The sequence below is a fragment of the Manacus vitellinus genome, unplaced genomic scaffold, assembly GCF_001715985.3.
Source record: "Manacus vitellinus isolate BGI_N305 unplaced genomic scaffold, ASM171598v3 scaffold_5_pilon, whole genome shotgun sequence".
Classification (NCBI taxonomy): Eukaryota; Metazoa; Chordata; class Aves; order Passeriformes; family Pipridae; genus Manacus; species Manacus vitellinus.
This window is the reverse complement of record NW_021940682.1, coordinates 9,207,157-9,220,069: the sequence shown is the minus strand read 5'-3', so window position 1 is coordinate 9,220,069 and position 12,913 is coordinate 9,207,157. Positions and strand designations below refer to the sequence as shown.

Genomic DNA, 12,913 nt, shown 5'->3' with positions numbered 1-12,913 from the left:
AGGAGCTGGCTGGTCTGATGGCAGAAAGTTTGCAGACTCTTTGAGGAGGTCAGTGTTATGGTGATCCTCAGTAGCCTGGGTGTTAAATAGCATCTCTTTCCCCTTTTCCCAGTCACACGGCTGCATAAGATAAAAGCTCCATCAGACTCCTAGACCTTGGATCGGTCTTGCAAAATTCAGTCAGCCATTGTGAGTGGGGTTAATTCACACCATCACCACAGAAGACAAAATGGATCTTTGAAACAAATGTGGTGGTGGGGGTAAACCCATCAATCATGTGAATGCTGCTTTACAGTAATTCACAACTGCAGCTTTTCTCTTAAGCAAGGGCTGGCTGAGTCCGATCAATCCCTTGGCTCTCAAATAGGTCTCAGCAGGCAGTAGCTTACTCCTTGTGGGTTTGTATGTACATGAAAGCCCACTTTATATTAACTCTGTGGAATAGTATTTTTTCCTCTCTCTAAACCCCTTAGCACTAATTCAGTGTAATTATACTCATTGAATACAGTACTGACAGCCCCACTCCTCCCCCCATCCTGTCAGGATATTGGCCTAAAAATCACTAGATGAAGAAAACCCAAAACAACGATGGGATTCTTTGTTCTGGCCTTCAATGTAGGTTTTTATTATTTTAATGGAACCTGATGATTGTACTTTCAAGTATTTTCTTTAAAGCTGAAGACTGAAAACACGTTTTTGTTTTTTTTTTTCTTTTGAAAATTTATGAAGAATTGGACTTCAGCCTTTAAGGAAAATGTTAAATATTGCAAAATTCATTACTAACTGAGCATTGGCATAATTATTAACAGCCTGAGGCTGCTGAGGACCTCTTTCTACCTTTCTGGGAACAGGGAAAGATGTCAGGAAAAGGCAGGGAGCCTCTTTCCACCTGTTCCTTCCTGTGTCTATGTCTGTGTCTTAGGATTGGGTGACATTTTCCCTGTCGTGTTTCAGTGCTGAAAATAATGATTCAGGTGGCTTAGCACAGCGTGTTTTAGTCCTTTCTATCTCAATATATATGAATGAAATATGTAGTGGGAAATAGCTGGAAAGCAGTGATTAAAAATGATTTTAGGGGGTCACAGGAGGTAGGCAATGGCAGATGAACTCTGAATGTAGTGCTGTGGAGAAATGTCTAAAATCATAGGCATATGCATGAGAGGGTTAGACTAGGGTGATGGTGATGGCAAAGACACCAGGATAAGGCATCCTCTGTTCATGCCAACATTTTCAAAATGTGAAGTAATTAAAGGAATGGAAAAACTCTCCAACAAACTAATGTCTGGAGAAAGTTTGCTCTGTGACTTAAAGAGCTTAGTCTGCCTGACAAACTCAAGAAGAACAGATAACCACATTATAAATATCTTCTAGGGAAGAAAAATAGCAAGTACTGAAGGTCTCTATAACTTCCTGGGAAAAGCCATGATAAGAAAAATTCAATTACGAACTAATTTACTGTTTTACAGAGTTGATGGTGGGAGGCAGGATGATAATTTCACAAAAACTTTCATAGTAGGCAGTGGATAACTCATCTTACAAAGTGTAAATGGCAAATGTGGAGTTGTGGATACCAGAAGATTGGTACAAGGAACTAGCTTGGGGCTCTTGCATAAGGACATCCATTTTGTCTTGACAGAAGAGTTTTTCTCAGCTTCTCAGAGGTGAAATATAGGCAGGTCAGTAAAGCAGAAGCCTGTGTTTTAAGAGATAGCAAATGTGTCCTGCTTTAACAAGTTATTGAGTTCCCTTTTTAACTGTAATTTGCATATATTGTAGTTTAGGTGCCAATTTGCTTCCTGAAAAGGCTGTAACATGTTACAAGTCACACTTGTGTTGCCCTTTATCATACGAAATTGTAACCTGGCTCCTGTAAACCTACTAGAATAGAGTCAAACATCATGTGAAAAACAGAGTGAACAAAGAAACATACATTATAGAAATTAAAAGAGACCTACTGGGAGGTCATTTTACTGTCAAAGTATAGAGATGCTTAACCTTTTCTTCCTAAGCATATGGGGTTTTTTTGCTGATGTTCGTTTGTCTATTTTCTTACTCTATCTGCTTTTTCTCCTGCTTACTTTGCCTTTGTGGAATGCTAGCTAAGTGCATGCTTTCCTTTCCAATCAAGAAATATTTTCTTGACAGCAGACAGGCAGGACAGAGCCCTTATTCCAGAAACCCAGGTCCTCTAGCACAAAAGGTCTCCATCTAAGCATTATCTCACTGTCTTCATGTCTCACCTGTATAAAACCTCTTAGAAAAGTGACTCTGAATGAAGAAAAATATGCATTTTTGAGATAGGTAGACTGTGTTTACATGAGGTGGAGGAGGGTGTCAGCTTTGTAGGCTTCCTTTGCTCATGGGAGCACCTTTATTTATGCTTTTCTAGTTGTGTGGATAAGCCAGTTCTGTTTCCAGAATCAAGAGAAATACTGATTTTCCTCTCATTGAGAAGAATGAAGAAGCTTAGAAGTTTTGAACTCTAGTTCAATTTGAGCACTGGCTATGGTTATAATAAATTGCTGGCTTTATTTAAGAAGATTCTGAAACATCAAATACCAAACAGGATTTTCCCAAATGGGAAAAACTTGTTTGCTTTTCTCTCTGAGAATACGGAACTGTGCCAGAAAATACATTTCCTTAAACTGAGTTTTCATGTATGATATAACTTGGATGGGGAGGACAGGGGGCAAAAAGCAGAAATTGTAAGCCTATGATGTGGAAACTGGTTATAGACTACGTCAGTTCCCCAGACTTATAGCAGCCTCTGTTCTCTCTTTCCCCTGCTTTGTTTTACACAAAGATCATTCTTCCCCAGTGACCATTAGGACCCATTACCTTTTGTTTTGTCTCTGTGATTAATGTTGCTTATTTTGAAGATTGTGTTGATGTTGTGGAACCATCTGGTGATTCAACTTCAAAAGGCTGAAGCTCTAGGCTGAAACCTTTTTATAGAAGTGCCAGGATTGGGCCAACCTAGCTTCTGTGGAGCACAGAAAAAGTAATTCCAGATTTCTAGAGCTGATGAGATATTTATTCTCTAGCTTTATGCAGGTAGCTCCTCCTGTTTCTACAAAGTGTTTTCAACCACTTCTGTTGTTCAGGTGAGGGCATCTTACTTTTGAACTTTTTTCTGTGAGTAGTTGCCTAGATAGCAAACTTTCTAGCACAAGAGAGAATTTAGTTTAAACAACAAAGAAAACAACTATTATCAGAGCTAGATAAGCAGGCAGCTTGATGAGATTAGAAGGGCAGCAGTAGATACCACAAACAGAGGCATATATGTTTTGAGCTATTCTGATTAGCTCCTAATCCTTAAACAGACTTTACTAAACTCTGCCTGGTTGAATTATTCTCTCCTGGGACACTATTTTCTGATTTGTGTTGCTGACACAGAAGATCCATCCATCCATGCTATTTTTTGGGTGACTGTGAGCTGCCAAGGCTGAGAGTTCAAACCCTGGAGCACACTGAATTGGGGAATGGCAGCCAGGAGCTGGTGCTCTTGCTGAACAGATGGTGACCCAGAAAGCTGTCTGCTCAGCATTAAGTACTTAATGACATGCAGGTGTCCTTCATGTTTGGAGTGCTAAAGTTTTTAAATTTACTGTAGGAAGCTTCTTTGAAGACCAAATGAGTCTTCCCACCTCTGTGGAGCCATTTGTGGCACAATTTACTGCTACCAAAATCTGCCTGTTTTACATAAACAGATGTGCAGCACAGGGCTGACCTGAACTGCTCTACAGTGGGAGTTAAGCATGGATCAATCAGATACCTCTTCATTCAAGACAATCCAAGGCCTTAGCCTGAGGCCACCAGAGATAATAACCATTTAGAGGGTAACCCCTCACTAAAATATTGCTCTTACCTGTTCTTAATAGTAACACAAGTTTTATTATACTAGAGCTGTGTAGTTGCTCTGCCTGTGTGGAATAGCATCATCCTATTAACTTCTGTCTTTCCCTGGATAAACAACGATTTTTCTCTAACTAGCAAAACCTTTCCTAAGTGATCTCTTTCTGTTTACAAGCCAGCTTTGAAGAGGCAGAGCTCTGGGTCCATGGAGGTGGGAGAGAAGAAGAGGTCTGCAGGTTAGAGGCATGGGGAGGATGAGACAAGGTGTTGAGGATATGAGGAGCATCACTGTAAGGTTTCTTAGTCCCTTTCCTCTCCCTCTCTGCTGTGTTGCAGTGCTCACCCTTCTGACCTCAGTCTAAGAGCCTTCTGACTTTTCCACATTAGCAGAGCTGCTTCTCATGAAGGATAAGACATAGAGAGGTAGCAGTGATTCTGCATGGTGCTTTTGGTGCTGGTATCCTTCTGTAGTGAAATATGCTTCACTAGCTTTAATAGGTGATACCTGTGGTCTTAGCAAGCCTTTGGGTGTTTGGAGGGATTGATTCTCCAATAAAAGGGAAGGAGCATCAAGGTAAAAACCCCATTTCAGTAGTAGGCATTCTGCAGGTGAAAAGGAGTGGTATCTGTGCCTACTTCCATTTTTGATAGCTGTGAAAGACAGATTTGGGAGCAATGGAGAATGTCAGCTTTAGTTTCAGTTAATTTGTATACAAGTTGCTAATTCCATTTTTCTTTTTTTTCAAAAGGCTTTGTGAATATACTGGGTCCCTCTTACTGTGACTCACAGGCTGTATATAGTGCATATACTGAAGTGAGTGTTTCTGCTTGTTGCCTGAACTTCCCTCCCAGAGGAATCCTTGGGGTAGCTCAGGCTAGAGCTAGTGTTTGAGCCACCATGGAGGGAAATAAAGATTAACAACAGATGAAGCTTAAGTATGAGCTCTGGGTCTGAGCTCACTGGTCAGCAGAGGTGCTAATGCCACTCCCAGGAAGCTTGGCTTGGCATCTAGTTCACTGAATTAACAAAGAACAATGATTCCTGCCTCTCGGGTGATACCTTTTCACTAGAATACTAGAAAGAGGAATTAAATTGTGGCAAAGGGATTGGAGGAATGAAAAAGAATCATGCCTGATTAGCTTTTGGAAGGAGGAAAAAGAATCTCACGGTTCAGAATGGTAATCGCTCTGCAAGGGGCAACTATCTCCTGGAGTTATCACTTAATCTCTAGGTAGGCTCTCTTCTGAGTTGTACTTAATGGGTAAGCTTTGGACTGGTCTTCAGTGAAAAGGAGAATTGCATTATCATTTCTCTGTCAGGATAAGGCTAGAATGCAGTCTTAGGTAAGAATTTGCCTCTTACTGAGATCTGCCCTTTACAGCTTTTCTCCTGTACCAACCCCCAAGGGCCCTGCCGGTATCTGCCTGATTTTTGGCATGCTTGAGATGAATTTTGACTGGTTATTCTAGAAAGTCATCAATTATATAAATATCCTAGTATAATCTATGACACTCTCATCTAATACCTTTGCAAAATATTCTGGGTTTAGGGAATCACTTGTCACTGCTGCTTGCCTTCCTTCTGTCCTGCTTATCTCTTTTTCAAGTGGTGAAGGCAAATAAGCTGTTTGAAGCTGCTGCATTTCAGACTTTCTTTTCTGTCCTTCTCCTTTTTTTTCTGTCACTGGCATCAGCAGGCTCCCTCATCTCTGTGGGACAGTGTGCAGTAGCACATTTTCCTTCGTCTGACATTGGGATACCTGGTATTTAACTATATTTTTTAATTATTATTGTTTTACGTACATCTGTTTCACATTATCTGAAAAGAAGGAGCTCTTTGCAGTTGTAGTTGTGTTGCAAGAAATGGGGAAATTAAAGGAACACACCAGAAAGCTGGTGCTATGTTTGAGTGAATAAGTTATTGCTTTAATCTCTAGTGCTGAAAATTACCTTGGTATTTGATTGATATCACATATCAATCAAATCACATTGCTTGATTACATAGCTTGATCACAGAGTTGATGGGGGAGGAAAGGTAGGTATATGCATTAATAGAAAAATGCCTCTCTAAAGTAGGAGATTTGGTGAAGGGAATTTCAACACTACAAACAGAGCTTTGTTTCTAATTATATTTTTTTCTTACCATAAGTTATCCATCCTTCGGACTTTCACTGAAATTTCTTTTCAGGCATTTTTTCCTTCTCTCCTCAAATTTCTATCCTTTCCTGGTAATCTGACAAGAAATTTTATCTCAGGAAGTGGCTGAGGAAACCACCCCTACTCCCCAAGTAAGCATCCTTCCTAGTGGAATCTGCAGTTTTTGTAAGTGAACTATGTTCCCTCACACCTCCTGTGCTTTTCTTTTTCAAATCACATAACTTCCTGCATGAGGTAACCTTTTCTATCTCAGCCTGTCTCTCTCCCTTGCTTGCTCTGCCTCTGGCTTGCTCTCTGGGTCTCTTGCTCAGTGATGAATGAGTTTCATTCATCTTTCTTTTGGGGGCTCTGTGAAAAGCTTTAGACTTTGCCTGCTCCCATTTTTTCGCTCAGCTATTCATTTCCATGGCAATGGAGAAAGGAGGGGGATGGCAGAGTGGGTGGCAGTGGGGCCAGAGGTCAAGAGTGGCCACTTTCTGAATTAAAGCTTTGAATTCCATTAAAGGTGACACGTTGTAACCTGGAGTAACTCTCCAAGAACTTGGCTGTCAAAGTCATCAAAGCAAAGGGAGAGGGAGGCAGGAGAAAGAGAGAGATCAGAGGAGGAGGAGGAACTCAAGAGCTTGGAGCTGCTGTCAGGATTACATCTAGTGACTTAATATAGGGGTAGTTCATTTGTGTTGCCATACACTGTGCTTCAGTGAGGCCGTGCTCTGAAATCTGCATGTGGATGGGGCGTGTGAGGTAGAGAGGATTCCCTTTATCCTTTGATCAACAAATGTAATCTTCCGGTTAAGTAAACAACCCTTCTCCTCTGAGAAGTGGGAGGGGGAAATTGAGTATAGATAAGTATCCCAGCTACACTGGCATTTCATTATGTTATTTTTCAATTTCTTTCACAGAGGTGCCAGTAGGACTCAGCCAATAAAGATGAGGGATGTTTCCTTGGCATCGTACGAATAGTCGCTGAGTAAAATCTGTGTCCCAGAAGACAGCATGTGAAGTAGAGCAAAGTGTATCAAGGTGTTTCCAAACATCCAAAATTTAGGTGTTTTAAAAACATTAATTTTGGAAACATGCCAATTCCTATATTAAAAAAAAAAAGTGAGGAAACAACAAAAACCCAAACCTCAAATAAAACCTGCTGAATTTTGATATTTGGGGAGGTTTTTTCTCTGAAGGTTGATTGCATGGGGGAGGAATTGGAAGGCGACACCAGGACCTCATGGCCTACATGTTATATTCTGGATTCACATTCCCTCTTTGAACGGTCTGATCATAGTGGTAATTGGGGTCTGTGTTAAGACTCACTCTTTTCACTTGCTTGACCTGATGAGCAAGTGGTTTTCTGTTAGTTTCTAAGTGTGAGATCTTGCTTCTTGTACTATTGAGTTTCAGAACTTGTTATCCCTCCATCTCCAAGGTTATCCAGTTCTTCTTTTACAATGACCTGAGCCTAATGTGAATTAGCAGGAAAGCCTGCTAATTTTATAGTGTATAAAATTTATTATCCTTGATCTCATGTGTTTTCTGTATTAAAGGAAAATGGAAAAGTTTGGTGCTAAACTCCCTGTGGAGCTTGCTTTGAAACCTTGCCACAGCATCGTGTTTCTAAGCTTGCTAAATCTGCCTAGATCCCAGACTGAAAAATACTGTTCTTGCCAGTCCCAAGTATGCCACTATCAAAAACTGTGCTGTGTGCCCAGCAACCAAGATTTATAAAAGTCTCTCTGTACTCTGAATCATACATGATATGAAGCCTTCAGCATCCAGATCAGGTTGGGACGTTTGGAAAAACTCCGTTCCTTCTCACTCAGGGTACTTGGCATTTCTTAGCAAGGTTTTTCTTATAGTTATCGTTCCTCTGCCATTTTGCCATTTACTAGCATCCTTGAGCTTCCCTGCAACAAATAGCTTAACCTGTTCAAGGTGGAGGAGGATTCTGGGGTTTTATTTGACTGGAAATGTGTGGTTTTTATTGCTGGAGGCTGTTAGGGTTCTTCACCAAAAGTAAACTGTGACAGAATCTTACCTGTTTTGCTGTTGTATTTTTTTATTATTATACATTCCTTCATATTAAAATAAACAAATCCAGAATCTTGTAAAATAATTAATCTCACAGATTATTTTTTTATTGTCTAGTTGTGTGTTTTCACAGTGTTTTTTTCACTGACGTGCGGTATATGAAACAGTAGTAGCCTGTAATTATCTAGTAACATAATATATTGGGTTTTATTCTTTGGCATTTCTTCACTTGTTTAAAAAGCAATAAGAGGGACTCAAAGTAAAAGGAACACTGAATTTTTCAGACCAATTTGCACAAATCCTGTATCTTTGCGATGGAGTAAAAGCAGGAATTGAGACTGTATATAGTTACTACAGGAGTCAAAAATGAGGAACTAGGGAAGTTATTAGCCAAGTTTGACATTCATGTGCATTTTTTTGTTAGTTTGTTTGTTTGTTTGTTTTGAATTTTGCAGCTAGGAAAGATAGGGAAGGAATAGTTTGAGTTGCCAGAAATACCCTAAACTGACAAGCAAGGAAGGAACAGAGGCTCATATTACTGAATGAAAAAGACTTCTCTAGTCAAATGTAACTCTAGAGATGTTAAAAGTCCTCTAATTAGGCAGAGAATCAGCTGTAATATGTATTATTCCATGCTAAGGGAGAGACCGCTGAGAGAAAGAGCTCTAGCTTTGGAGACATGCTGCAGCGAATAAAGGCAACTAACCCAGCCAGGGAAAGGATCAAAACTGTAACAGAACCGCTGGTTCAGAGGTATGCAAACTCGGGCCGAAGGGACCTCAGAAATAGGGCAGAGACAAAGTGAATGGAGAATAAAGGTATCGTGGGTCTTTTTACATGAGAGGTGGAAGGAAGCAGTGCAGGGACTGAGAGTGGAGAGTTTCTTTGTTAATAAGGAAGATATTGGCCTACTTTAGCACACTCAGACTCTGGCAGCACACAAATAGGAGGGGAGGCACTGACATGTTTGTAATTATGGCATTTGATAGGAGATCTCCCTGTATTTGCAGGATGCTGAGTTTGATGCAGCATTATCTCGAATAATTCCCAGCATTATCTGGGAATTGCCCCTGGAGCAGCACTTGTATCAAGTGTAACGGCCAGTGAACCAGGACCGTTCTCTTTTTCCTCCTAAGAGATTTGTTTCTTTTTCTAATCTGCTTTTGTTGGTGAGATGCTTGTTTGAAGCAAATCCGCTCCAGCAGGACTTTCAGTTCTGTTATACCTTTCTTCCACTCACCTGAAACAAAATAAACAAGAAGTTACACAACAGAAAGGAAGCATAGAGATTTCATTTGATGCAGAGACTTGATTTATCTGTTCCTCTATTCTTGATCCTATTTTTCCACATACGCTTCCCTTCATGTGACAGTCTCATAGTTTCACCCTCAAGGCTTTTGCTTTGCTTACTCTTATTACATTTCTTTGCATTTTCATATTTACTCATAATACATTCTTCCCCTCTCTGTAGTGAACCCACTTGCCTTAAATTGCTAGTACTAAGAGTAATCAGGAAGCTGACCTCATTAATCTGTGTGTTACCTGAGGAGTGAGAGTACACTGTCTTGCAGAGGAGGCTGTAATAGGACTGATTGGGTAAAGCACAAACAGTTTCCTTTCTCTGTCAAGCCATTTTGAGAATTAAAATGCAGAAATACAGCATTTTGTAAGCTGTAACAATTATGCCTTCCATATAGAGATGTATCTTGTTGAAAAGCAGCCATGACAAACCATTAAATCACAGGAGTTTTACCTCCCTAGCTGGTTGGGTGTTGACTGTAAAACTTGCACACAGTAGCAAGGAGGCTACACAGCATTGTGGGTGATCCAGGACTGGGACAAGCAAAGCCCCACACCACAATAAGGGAATTTGACCAGATCTGTGAGTGTCTAGCCTTGAAAAAACACGGGCTTGCTTGTAGTGTCAGGTCTAAACAAGGCCTGTAGGGTTCTTCCTGATTGAGCACTGGCACAGGTTGCCCAGGGAGGTATTGAAGTCTACATCCTTGGAGATATCAAAAGCCATTTGGACATGGTCCTGGGCAACTGGCTCGAGGTGATCCTGCATGAGCAGGCAGATTGGACAAGGTGACAAGGTGAACCCCAGAGGTCCCTTTCAACAGCAGCCATTCTGTGATTCCTGTACAGACTAATGCTGTGATTATTGGGCAATGTCTTGTTCCGGCCTGTGCTTCATTCCTGTCCTTCTGTTGGTCAATTTGTATGTTACAGAATAGCTGTGTATGTTAATAGAGGTGAGAAGGGCATGCACTATGTGTTCTGTTAGAAGAGAAGGGGACAAGTAGTACTAAACTAGCTCCTTACTTATAGGAACTAAGAGTAGAATCATTGCCATTTCAGCCACTGCCTCAGTGTGCAGAGACCAACATCCTGATAAAGTTTTGTGTTTGAAGGAACGATGTTCTTATTCTTTCAAAGAGACTTAGTTGCTGTCTAAGACAGCCTGGAGCTGAGGGGAAATTAGTCCTATGTTGTGGTTTACACTGAAGTAGCACTTAAGACTGTAGTGTTTTCTAGGCATCCTATGTGTCTTTGATCATGTGGTAGGGAAGTCAAAGAAGCCAGGGGCTAACTTTGTTGGGAAGCCATCTAAATCAGAATTGTCTTTGCTTCAGAGGAAAGCCCAAATCTCCATATATGCAGAAGAATAATCGGATGTTTTGTGCAGTCTAGCTGGTGTGAAGAGGTCCTGATCACATTAAGTGTTTAAATACAGCTTTCCTGAAACCCATGAGGATGAACTACTGCTAGGAGAACTGGTAGAAGTGTCCTGGGAATGGTCTGGTGTTACCTGGGCACTGGAATGGCTGGAACTCCGGGGATAATTGGGCTGGAACTGCTGGGATAGTTTTGCTCCTTCCTGCCCCCAGTCTCTAGGCTTTTCCACTGAGGGCTGTACTTTTTTTTTTTTTTTAAGGTTATTTCTGAGTCAGTAAAGAGGAAGATGTAATCCTTGAGCCTGGTGAGGTAGTTACCTTCATCATCCAAACTTCTTCTGGCAGAAAGCTGCTTACAACAAGCCTATCCTGTGGCAGGGTGGAGTGAGAGGAAATACGGTGGCCTAGATCATAAATCTAGAAATAGGTGCTGGAAATCCCATTCTTGTGACGCAGAACTCCCATTCTTAAATCCCTGACAGCCTTTGGCTTATGCAAATGTTTATATGAGGGGGCATTAAATTACTCTGATCTCCTAGTGGTTGAAATCCGACATCTACCTGTAACTGTTTTCAGTTAAATTCAGTAGGGTTTAGTAGTAATAGCTATTAAGTTTTATGTTTCCATCCTTTGAAATCTTACAGGATAATTTTTTTAAAGTCTAGACCTTAGAAAATTCAAGTATAATTAGGCTGTCGTCATCTTGGCTTGAGAAAAGAATCTTGCAAAGGATTTCTTTTTCTCCATTTTCTTCCCTGACATTCTAAAAACGTCAGCATACAAACCAGTTGCCTGCTCTCCAGTGCTCTCAGGTGAGCTACTGCCTCAGTTCCTGTGTCCTCAGCCCAGTTGGCTGGGCTGAGTTTCATATTCAGATACTTTCTGTATCAACCTTCCTCCTCAATTCACAGCCTGCTTGTCCCTATGTCTCCTGGCCCATTCCATTCCCAATCGACATCTTCTTCCAAGTCCTTTCTTGTACCATCTGTTTTAGGCCTTTGCCATCTGTGACACAGTCCTCTACCCTGAAAGGTTTCAGAGTCTTTTCTTTGAGTGACAGAGTTGGGACTGATTGTTTCTCTGTTCAGTGTATCTAACACAGTTTTTGTGCCATCTCTGCAGCTTTTGGAAACTTTTTCTCATAACAAATATATGCAATATCTGTAAAAGTAGAGGCTTACTTTTTAGTGTGTGTGTGTCCCTCCCCCCCGTTAGGAACCTCTTAGTAGTAGAGAGTCACAGTTCTGTCTTCTGTGTGCTGCTTGGATAGGGGTGGCTGTAGCATAGACCCTGCATGTGGGTGAAGCAAGGGCCCTATGGCTCTTTCTCTGCTGCAAATGTCTGTAGTAATGAAAATGTGGGCAACAAGATGAAGAAAGGGACACGGCACTAGGCTGCATTTTGGGACTGTACCCTTGAGAGAGAAGGGTCCAGTGCCCAGCTGAACTGAGCCTTTCTTCGTACCCAGTCAGTCAGCAAAGCAGCATTCACTGGGAAATGGGTCCAGGACTGGGTCTCAAGGAGTGGGCCTAAATTTACAAAGCATCACAGCCCACCTGTGTGAGATCCAGCCCTGGATCTGGAAGGGCTTTTGGAGGGAATCAACTCTTGAGTCTCATGCTACATGTATGACACTCTGGAGAGGTCCATAAAAGACAGGCTGCTGGGGCTGCTTACATGCTCACTTCTCTGAGGTCCCAGGTACAGATGGTGTAGGTGTAAGCTGTGCCATGCAGGTTACATGCTTGCTTTTTTTCCTGTTTATAACTTCTGAATAGAAGTGCTTTTTTTTGCAGGTGAGGTATTTGCACTAGGACCTTACCTTGTATCTTCAGGAACGAATAAGATCTTGAGTGACAGGTCATGTGAAAATGCAGTGATGTAGGATATTTGCTTTTTAAAAAATATATATATAAAAGAACTAGTAGACAAGTGATACAGAGAAATGTAAAGACAAGTTCCTGTTCACTTCTCACTGCATTTGTTGTGACTGAATCATGACTTTTTTTTCTGGAAAACTGCAAACTAGGCAAATGTTGACTCCGAAAATATCAAGCAAATAATTTCTGCTCTTATTTGGTTTGTACTGTTGCAGTATGAGGGGAGATCAATGGAGTGGATCAGAAGCTGAATATCTGCCCTGACCAATAAGGAAACATGGTCCTTTGGGTGGAGTGAGGTACTGACAGAAAACATGC

At 41.2% G+C, this 12,913-nt stretch overlaps 1 protein-coding gene across 2 annotated transcripts in view; it reads left to right on the top strand.

Annotated features, from left to right (window-relative positions):
• PTN (pleiotrophin) overlaps window positions 1-12,913 on the top strand; it is a 73,340-nt gene that overhangs the window by 16,519 nt on the left and 43,908 nt on the right. Inside the window, exon 1 of one of the 2 annotated variants that reach the window (XM_018080753.1) lies at window positions 7,744-7,829. The exons of the other annotated variant lie outside the window; for it this stretch is intronic. The gene's annotated coding sequence lies outside the window, so the exon portion shown is untranslated. Of the gene's footprint in view, window positions 1-7,743; window positions 7,830-12,913 lie in introns of those variants that run through there. 2 annotated transcript variants of the gene reach the window in all.